This window comes from Cupressus sempervirens, chromosome 7, assembly GCF_028749045.1.
Source record: "Cupressus sempervirens isolate cs-2001-9-10 chromosome 7, ASM2874904v1, whole genome shotgun sequence".
Classification (NCBI taxonomy): domain Eukaryota; kingdom Viridiplantae; phylum Streptophyta; class Pinopsida; order Cupressales; family Cupressaceae; genus Cupressus; species Cupressus sempervirens.
The window spans coordinates 378,824,052-378,833,806 of record NC_143124.1 but is presented as its reverse complement, the minus strand read 5'-3'; the positions used below and the strand labels follow the sequence as shown (position 1 = coordinate 378,833,806).

General features: G+C 34.3%; 1 long non-coding RNA gene and 1 pseudogene across 5 annotated transcripts; both read left to right on the top strand.

The window, feature by feature from the left end:
• The first annotated feature begins 244 nt into the window (after window positions 1-244).
• Window positions 245-7,775, top strand: LOC149547044 (uncharacterized). Of its 4 annotated transcripts, none has more exons than XR_016353807.1 (3): window positions 245-1,725; window positions 7,424-7,553; window positions 7,697-7,775. It is a non-coding gene; the product is annotated as an uncharacterized LOC149547044 (long non-coding RNA). The 4 variants fall into 4 exon arrangements; XR_016353809.1 differs by lacking the exons at window positions 7,424-7,553; window positions 7,697-7,775 and adding exons at window positions 2,927-3,489; window positions 3,596-4,366; XR_016353806.1 differs by lacking the exons at window positions 7,424-7,553; window positions 7,697-7,775 and adding an exon at window positions 6,900-7,253.
• On the top strand, window positions 3,589-4,366 carry LOC149547045 (uncharacterized; annotated as a pseudogene). The gene has a single exon (XR_016353810.1). The product of XR_016353810.1 is annotated as an uncharacterized LOC149547045 (transcript).
• Window positions 7,776-9,755: the final 1,980 nt, after the last annotated feature.

Sequence of the window (9,755 nt, the reverse complement as noted above, 5' to 3'; positions counted from 1 at the left end):
TTGCAATCGCCCTACCCGAGAGTACTGTATTTTTCTGTTATCGGCCCAACGAAAACCGCCCGAAATTCTAAGATCCCAACACAAGCGACATTAAGCCCTAACCCTAGCATTGTTATAAGTCATCATACTAGAAATACTAAAATCCCAAGTCAAACCGCATGAAACCCTAATCCTAACATTGTCATAAGCCACCATAGCAACAAAGTACTTTTAATAAATGGTGACAATTGCGCTTGTTGATACCATAGGGTATTGGGGGATTTGTTTTCCTGTAAGCATTTGTCTTTTCATTCAAAGAAATTCCATGATCTTCTGTGCATGTTTCTTCACTTTGAACTGATCGGCAATCTTGCCTATTGAAGACGCAGTTGATTCTGATGCATTATATATTCCCCTTCATAAGGTTTTGGCGCTTATCTGTTCTGTTGTTAAGCTCATTTTTTGTTTTGAATTCTTCATTTAAATGCCCTTTTATAGCATAGCATGGAAATTGAGTGGGTTGCTGTAGCTTTATTGTTTTATATCTGAAGTTTTAGATTGTGCGTATAGTTGGATGTTTTTAACAGTAAAGTGGTTGTAAATGATGACATCTAAATAAACTCAGCGGTGGCTAATGCAAACTGCAGATGGGTCAGAATTTGATGCTCCTGATACACCGTTCATGTCATTAGGGTTTTTGATGTTTGCGAATTTATATGTTTACTCTGTTGCCTGTTGTTGTGGGAGTATTTCATCCCATATACCTAAGTTAGGGCTTTAGTGAAACTTATGGTAGTTTCTCTTTTATCCGTTTTTTTCTGTTATGGTTTTTGCTTTATACTCATTGTTTCTTCTTTCGATGTGTTTTCGCCGATATTTCAACTTTTTTGGTTATAAGTATTTGTTCATATGGTTATTCATGCATTTGGTAACTGTTGTGAATTTGAAATTTTTATTCATAATTTTTTTTCTGCAAGACAGCTTCTTGGCTGAAGTGTATGCATTGTCACTTCAGGCACTTATTTTTACCTTGCTATATGAATACCTACCACACTCACCTACAGTGATCCCATGAACTGTTGGCCCTTTATGGCTGGATACAACCCTGTATAATTATGAGCTTTTTATTCCCTTAAAATAAGTGGCTTATCTATCATCATACTCAGACTGCAAGTATAGCACTCTGTCAGAGTACTAATGGTGGCTCTTAGACAATTTTCTATCTTGCAAGATTAATCATCCTTTTTAACAGAGTTCCAATGTAATTTTTGGTGGTCTGTACTTTAGGATACACTTAACATAATGGGCTGCTCATTCGATTTTGATCAGAGTAGTTAGGAAAATTGGGTTCTTCGGTGTTTTATTTGGTTTCATTGATAATAAAGCAGTTGAAAAGTTTTTAACAAATAAGTCAAGACGTTATCGGTAATCTGAAGGCGTCTTATATGCATTATTAATCAAACCTCTAATACATCAAGTTTTTCTTGATCATGGCCATAATATTCATACTAGCGAATTCTTTGGGAAGTCTTTTTTTTGTGCCTTTTATCTTGGAATGTGGGCATTGATTTGTGGGCATGGGCAAGAGTATGTCTCTGTTTTGGGGGATCCTGGTATGCAGAGCCAGCGAGTGAGAGTTGCACTGGAAGGATGGAATCAATGCAATGAAGTGGGAGCAGAAGCTCCTGGCATGGGAAAGCCCTCGAGACGTAGACTGCTCGGATTTAGATTGCTCTTCTGCACCAGGTTTGGATTTGATATACCTATTGCTAGAATAATATTAAAGAACTATATTGGCTTACTTTCAATTTTCATTGATTTGAAAGGATCAAGCTTAAGAAACTATGGAATGATTTTGGTTTGCTAATGATTACATTCCTCATGTTGGAAGACTGTTTTCCCCTATTTTAAATTGAAGCAACAGTTTGGGCATCATTGGACATTCAACTTATCTCGTCTGCTTTTACTGAGAATTGATAAGTAGCTGCTGGGGATACATAAGTGTGGGCAATATAGCAGAGACAAACTTATTTCAAGTTCCTTAAATTTGTCATCTTTAAAATAAGATTTTAGCTTTTAGTGATTTCTCCTGGGTATCTACCAGTAGCAGGGGAGCTATGTAGGACCTAGATAAAATTTGCATCTTTACTTTCTATTCCCTCTTGTTTGGAGTAAGTATCTCCATGTAGAATAGAGTAATAGTCATATAGTTTTTTTGGCATTAACTTGAAAAACAAGGGCTTGACTGCATTGGACATCTATAGAATTGTTCTTAATACATGAAGTCTGTACCTGATCTTATTTAGGCAGCAGAGCATGGGAAATAATCCAATAAAGAACGTGTAGTATAGTTTAGTCACTTTCCATATGTAGAGAAAGGTAGACAACAATAATTTAGTCTGGATAACAATAGGGGCTTATGCAGAGATAAAAATGGTCCGCTCTTCTGCCAATTTCTCAAAACTTTCATAAGCTGGCACAGTTAGGCTAGCGATATGTGGGGTATCAGTATGCTTGTTGACGAGAATCTTTATCTATGGTTTGACTATTTTGATTCTGAATTTTTTTATGTGTTTTAAAACTTTTTTGCGAGTCATGTGTTTGAAGACAGTGTCACTCCATATACACAGGTTACTGTGGTTCTCAGGGATGCCAATAGGGTTCAACTCACTTTTTCTTGAATCTGAATGAGCACTTTGTCATAAAGGTTCAATTTTTCTTGAATCTGAAATTTGAGTTGTTCTTCACATACCTACTTGTCAGTTTCTAAACATATAATTGAATGCTTTGTTTTCTAGTTTCTATCTATGCTTCAAAAGGACATGCTATTCCCCAGATATAGATCCTATATTTGTTTTAATCTGGAAATAGCGTACTTGATTTTATGTTTCTCTAAATGCTTGTCTACAAGTTTCTCACTAACTTCCGTATATTTGATCATTTTTAGGTCCCCCTGGATGTAAAGTAGATTATAAAGTCAAAGAAGCTGACAATAGATTAAGTGCAGGCGATTCAGTTCCCAATTCTACCTTCAGTTCTCCCTCTAACGTAGATATGTATGCAACAGAAAAGGAGCTATATTTGGGTTCCTTGTGTCAAGTTGATGGCGGATCAAAACCCTGGCAGTTTTGAATGATTATGTTGATTTGTGCCCAAATAATGGTTAAAAAGAGGACCCTATTAGAACAAATAGAACTTTCCCCTGTTTAGGTAATGGGTGTATGAATGAGCCCCTTGTGTACCACAATTGGTCAGAAATTCAACTAGGAAACACTCTATCTGGCAGTTTTTATGGAAGCTATGACTTGAATGCTGATCTACAATCAGAAATTGACAACATTTATTACTATTTTGTAAAATGGGAAAAGAGTTGCAATTGGGAGCTGGGTATGTTCTCACACATTGAAGACTTCGAAGAGGTACCCTTGGTTAATGGTGTATCTGTGTGCTGATGCTACACATGGATACTCTGGAGGATACCATTATGAAACTTGTGGGATGATGAAGCAGGTCAATTCCATGTTTCCTCATGTTATACTGTAGTTTCAATTTTTTAAGAAGGAAAGCTTGTGGATGATTGCTTTGTTTGAATGATTGTTCTTTCTGTAACTGCCAGAGTCACCAAATTTTAAGGTATGTTTGACGCTTGATGTGAAGAAGGGAGGTGGTCCGAAGAGCCAATTCTATCTCATTGATATTGGTAGTTGCTGGAAAAATGATGGAAGACCATGTGATGGAGATGTAGAAACAGATGTGACTAGATACAGTGAAATGATCATAAATCGAAGTATCACAAATTGGTGCAAACCAAACAACCTTAATGTGTGCCCACCTTATCACATCACTGCCACTGGCAGAAAAATCTACAGAAATGATACAAATAACTTCCCATATACTGCATATCACTTAAACTGCTCTCCAGGCAATGCACACCATCTAGAGGAGCCTTTCAATCTTTGTGATCCGTATAGTAATCCTCAGGCATAGGAGATAATGCAGATATTGCCTCATCCAGAATGGGCAGTGCTTGGCTATCCTTCTAAGATGGGAGAAGGATGGATTGGAGATGGTAGAACATGGGAGCTAGATGTGGGAGCACTTTCTAGCAGATATCTCTTCCTCTCCCACCACTGGGTAAAGATCCATAGCCATGTCAAGATCCATATCCGTTATGATGGCAAGATGCGGATCCGCTCTCATTGTAGACTAAGCTAACCCTGTTCCAGCAGACTTTCTGTACATTACCTAGTGTAGGCATAGTCCCATATGTACTTCTACCAAGTAAGTCATGTCCTCCTTTTCACATTTACTTTTAAATATTTAAGTATCAATCAGTAACAAATACAATGAAAAATTGTACTGCAATATACAGATACTCTTAAGTTTAGATGTCCTATAAAATGTATCTATTCTATAAAACTTTCCTAAGAAAAGTGCCAAGAAAATAGCATCTGGAATCAAATGCTAGTTAAGTCCTTCAAATATAATGGAAATTGATCTGTTCAATCTGTTTTTAGTCGAGCATTCTAGACATTTCAGCTGCAAAACAAGGAATTGTAATTCTCAGAGAACTTTAGCATAACAAGTAACACAAAGCCAAGACAAATAGGGGCCAAATTATTTTACCAAATGTACAACCAACACACCACATGTCAACAGGTGTGGAATAGTGGCTTGTAAGAGCACTTCAGGTGCTCTATACCAGAGAGTTAACATCTGTGTCAGGGATCATAATCTTAAATTTAAGCTGGCTACATAATCACAGACATGAGTTGATTAAATGTTATTAGCCACCAATGGTATTTAAAAAATAATTCTACCTACCAATTTGCGCTAGTTGTCATCTACAACATTACTATACTGAAGGCAATCAAATTTTTTACCTCATGGGTCATGGGTGTACTTCTTGATAATTGTATAATACAACTGCACCTATGCATTACAACACTGACTGGCAGCAAGAAACTCCCTTACATATCTGGTACATGAAGCTCTACAAACCGGTAATTAACATAATAAGAATGATAATAATAAAAAGTTTCCTTGAAATGAAATATTAGAAAATAAAGCAAAATTTTCAGTTCATTAGGTTCCTTTGCTAGCAAATATAATCCTTCTTAACCTACCATTTGTAGAAACAAGTTATTTGAAATTCTTCTTATGTATGGCATGCACTGAAACAAAGACCATTACACATTAGAATAAAAACATTACAAATAGGACATCATACCTTCATCAACTTGGGAGGCACATGTATTTCTCTCTGGCTATAGTGACAAGTATCAATGTACTTTTTAGGTCAGAGTCCATGTACTCAAAAACCAAGTAGAGATGAGACTTTCTAGTTTTTCTTTCACTGTGCTCCACATCCAGTAGCCTGCACAAAGGTTTCAATCAGCCTCAAAGCATGCTCTAAACTCAAAACATGATATAATCACTTCCCATAAAAAAGTAAGGATTATGAGATCAGATATGCATTAAATTAATAATAGGGTCATTGAACATTCTAAGGGCATTTTAACAGCATTTGGAACAAAACAAATGGATAACTCAAGCCCAGAGCTAGATGCAGGATGGATATATACACGTATAATACATACATAATTAAACTATCCCTTGTGTATCTTTCAATAAAAAGATGTGAAATTCGACAGAGACATTAAACTTTCCCAAAAATTTGAAAGATACTGGGATTATGTGCATGTTCAGTGACGTACATGCATTCTAACCTTTCTTTTGCTACTGAAATTTCTGTTGATATAAGCCTAAAAGTATCCCATTCAATTTTTCAGTCAAAGGATGTTGTAATTACTTGCCAAGGAAGGTCAAATCAGAGATACTCCATTAGCTCTAGTATTTCCATTTCTTGAATGAACCTCAAGATCTCAAGTATCCCTCAAGGAACTAATAATTCGGAATTCTTTTTTATCTTGAAGGAGACTAGACATCTTGAGGTTCATTCAAGCAACGGCCCACCTTGAATTTTCTTTGATTGTTCTCACTCTCTTCATATAGTCATTTGTTATAGTTCTGTTTTCAGAAATTTAAATCTCTAGATTCTCAAAGCCTAATCACTAATCATAATATATTTCTTAAGTTTAAAGACCACTCTTGATTAATTTGGGAGTAATAGAAGTTTTTCTAAATAGATTACCAAAAATAGGGTAAAAGAAATCAGAGAAGCTATGCAAACCTTCCCAGCCTTTGATTAAGGCTGAGTTACACATCTTCCAGCTAGGCTTCTGGCCACCTCAATTTTTAATTCTGTCATGTTTGCATTTCTAGTATTGATGTTGTCATGACTATATTTCAAGTATAGAATTGTTGTTTTCATTTAAATAGTTCTAAATTTCTAATACATGCAGATTGTGAAGATTATTAAGGAGTTGAAAATCAAAGATTAATAGTGAATCTATAACATTGTATTCTTGTTCTAACTACTACTTGGAGTAGAAACTCAGTTGACACAAATTATTGTGACATTTGTAGCAATGTATTGAAGAAGAAAATTGGCTCACACACTAATTATTATCACATTTACAGCAATGTATTCACACATCATACTTGTCAGCTATAATTATTTTAACAAACATTTTATGGACAGCAATGTATTCAAGAAGAAACAGAGTTAAAATCAGTCCTAGTCAACAATGCACATAGTTAAGCTTTTCTCCTAGAGAAACAAAGCTAGAACCAGTGCTAGAATATTGTGTTGGTGAAAAACTTCCTTGGATTATTTTGATATGTTTTAAAGTCATTGCCAACTCTGCTTATATGATGAGGCTTTGTGGATTTTTAAAGAAATGCCTCAACCAAAAATCATTTACTAATTTGAAGCTAATCTACACTTGGAATAATAGATTCTACTGGTGAACAAACTATAGAAAAGTTATGAATGTGAGAAAATATTGATATGTCAGGTTGGAGTTAGGAATACAACAAGAATTGTGGAGTAGATGTGTTGATGGTATCCATGTTGATGTGGGGTGACATGAGCATTGGGGCATTCGGCAGTTGAACGAACTGCTTGGATAGTTGTTGCCATCAGTCACTCAGATATTTGTAAAGATAAAGATCTGTCTCTTTCCTAAGACATTTTTACAAGGCATATTTTTAGCTGACTGTCCTGAAAGATTAATGGTGTTGGTGCTGGATCTTTCAATGTGATATGATTTGGTTATTGGATGGCCTGAATGAATGGAAAATTTAATAACTTGTGTGGTTGCATTTGTACACCGAGTACCTGGTTTTATTGAACAATTATCTTATTAGAATGACTTCATTTTAGTTGAGAGAAACCTGGGAATTTGTACTGCTGATTTTTTTAAATTTGAATGACATTGATAATGGCATGGAAAAAGGGATGCATATGGCGAAGAATTATTTGACATATTTTGTATGTTTGTGGTAGTTTAAATTATTAATATTGTTTAGTACTTCACAGACACATTAATCAACAAGCTGATGGCTAGGTAGAGCATGTGAATATGGGGCTTTACTAAAACACTTAAAATCTCATGAAAATGTCCCAAAACAACATATGCCACCATGCGACTGGAACCCACGGCCACAAGGTTAAGAGCGTTGTGCTTTACCAACTGAGCTAGATAGGCACATTGAAATTATTACTGCAATTGTATAATAACTTTAATGGTTGCTTCAGTAGTCATATTTCAAATAGATTGTATCTAAATATGCAACCTTGTTGCTGTTTTAGGATTCATTGGGAGTTCAGAAGGCAAACAAGGGGTTCTTGAGTTATGATTCCTTTATTAATAATAGTAATAATTTATATATTTCATATCTCCAATTTTTCATCATCTAATTTGTCACATGTCTCTCTAAGTGGGATAAAGTTTGAAAAGTGGAGACATGGCCTGTTTATGGTTGTTAGGATGAGAATATATGTAGTTTGAAGTTTTGAGACCGACAAGATCTGTAAAGGGTCAACCATTGTTATTTTGGTCTAGAACACTTTTGTTTATAATGAAGTCATTCAGTAGATATCTTCTATTAAAAACTTAGTAACACTGCAAAGCTCTTAGTTTTTAATGTTACCTATACTAATTTGGCTGATTAATGACAATTCTTTCAAATTGAAGCTATTCTTTTTTTACTAGCACAAAGACATGTAAAATATATTCCTTTTACTAGCACAAAGACATGTAAAATATTTTTTTGCCACTAGAATTGCACTAAATACTAAAGCTTATATACTAAATATTAAGTCTTTCTTGCTATGTGTAAGTTTTGTTCCACTAGCTACACATCAAATTTTATATTTGGTCTTAGTGACTAGTCTAGTGATTCTAAGTTATGATTTCCTTGTTTATAAATGAAGTTATGATTACCAATAAATTTTTAAGGAACATCAAAACTAATTTAAAAGTGGAGGGAGTTGATTAAAAATAAAATAAATTACAAATGAACTTAGTTTAAACTTTTTGTTTGTTGCATCTTTCTAGAGCCCCAATGAAAATTGTATGAAATTCTAAGATCCCAAGACAAGTGACATTAAGCCCTAAACCTAGCATTGTTATAAGTCATCATACTAATAATACTAAAATCCCAATTCGAACTGCATGAAACCCTAACCCTAACATTGTCATAAGCCACCATAGCAACAAAGTACATTAATAAATGGTGACAATTGCAATACCATAGGATATTGGGGGATTTGTTTTCATGTAAGCATTTGTCTTTTCATTGAAAGAAATTCTATGATTTGTTGAAATATTTGTTGTGCAAAGGATGTCTCTACAAGTTTCTTCACTTTGAACTAATTGGCAATCTTGCCTATTGAAGACCCAATCAATTTTGATGCATTATATATTTCCTTTCATATTTGGTAGGTTTTCGCGCTTATTAGTTATGTTGTTAAGCTCAAATGCCCTTTTATAGCATAGCATGGACATTGAGTGGGTTGTTGAAGCTTTATTGTTTTATATCATGTGTATAGTTGTGAAATTTTTATTCATAATTTTGATGGTTGGATACAACCCTAGATAGTTATGAGCCTTTTATTGCCTTAAAATAAGTGGCTTATGTATCATCATATTCAAACTGCAAGTATAACACTTTGTCAGAGTACTAATGATGGCTCTTACAGAATTTTCTATCTTCAAGATTAATCATCCTTTTTAACAGAGTGCCAATGTAATTTTTGGTGGTCTATACTTTAGCATACACTTCACATAATGGGTTGCTCATTTGATTTTGAGAGAAGTTAGGCAAATTAGGTTCTTCTGTTTTATTTGGTTTCATTGATAATTAAGGAATTGAAAAGTTTTTTACAAATAAGTCAAGATGAAGGCATCTTAAACACATTATTAATCAAACCTCTAATACATCAAGGTTTGCTTGATCATGGCCATAATATTCATATTAGCGAATTCTTTGGGAAATTTTTAATTTTTTAATTTTTTTTTTTTGGCCTTTTTGCTGTTTTTATTTTTGAGCAATTGATTATTTTATATTGTATGATAGAGTTTTAATGTGATATGAGAGTCAAAGGTCTTTTAGGTTAAAATTTCATGGAGAGATGGGCACTGACAGGCTAGTTATGTCTTGTAGCAGGTTCATTTGTTTTTTTGAAGTATAGTCAGTCTTTTGAATCAACATTTTAGAATGAATTCCCAAAATTTGATTGTATATCTTTGGAGCCAAATTCATTCATCTTTGTTTTACAACTAGTGTTATACAAATTAATGCATTCCATTACTACTTTAGGAAGAGTGTCTAATTATGGGATTTTCTTCAAGCCTACTTTACTTGCA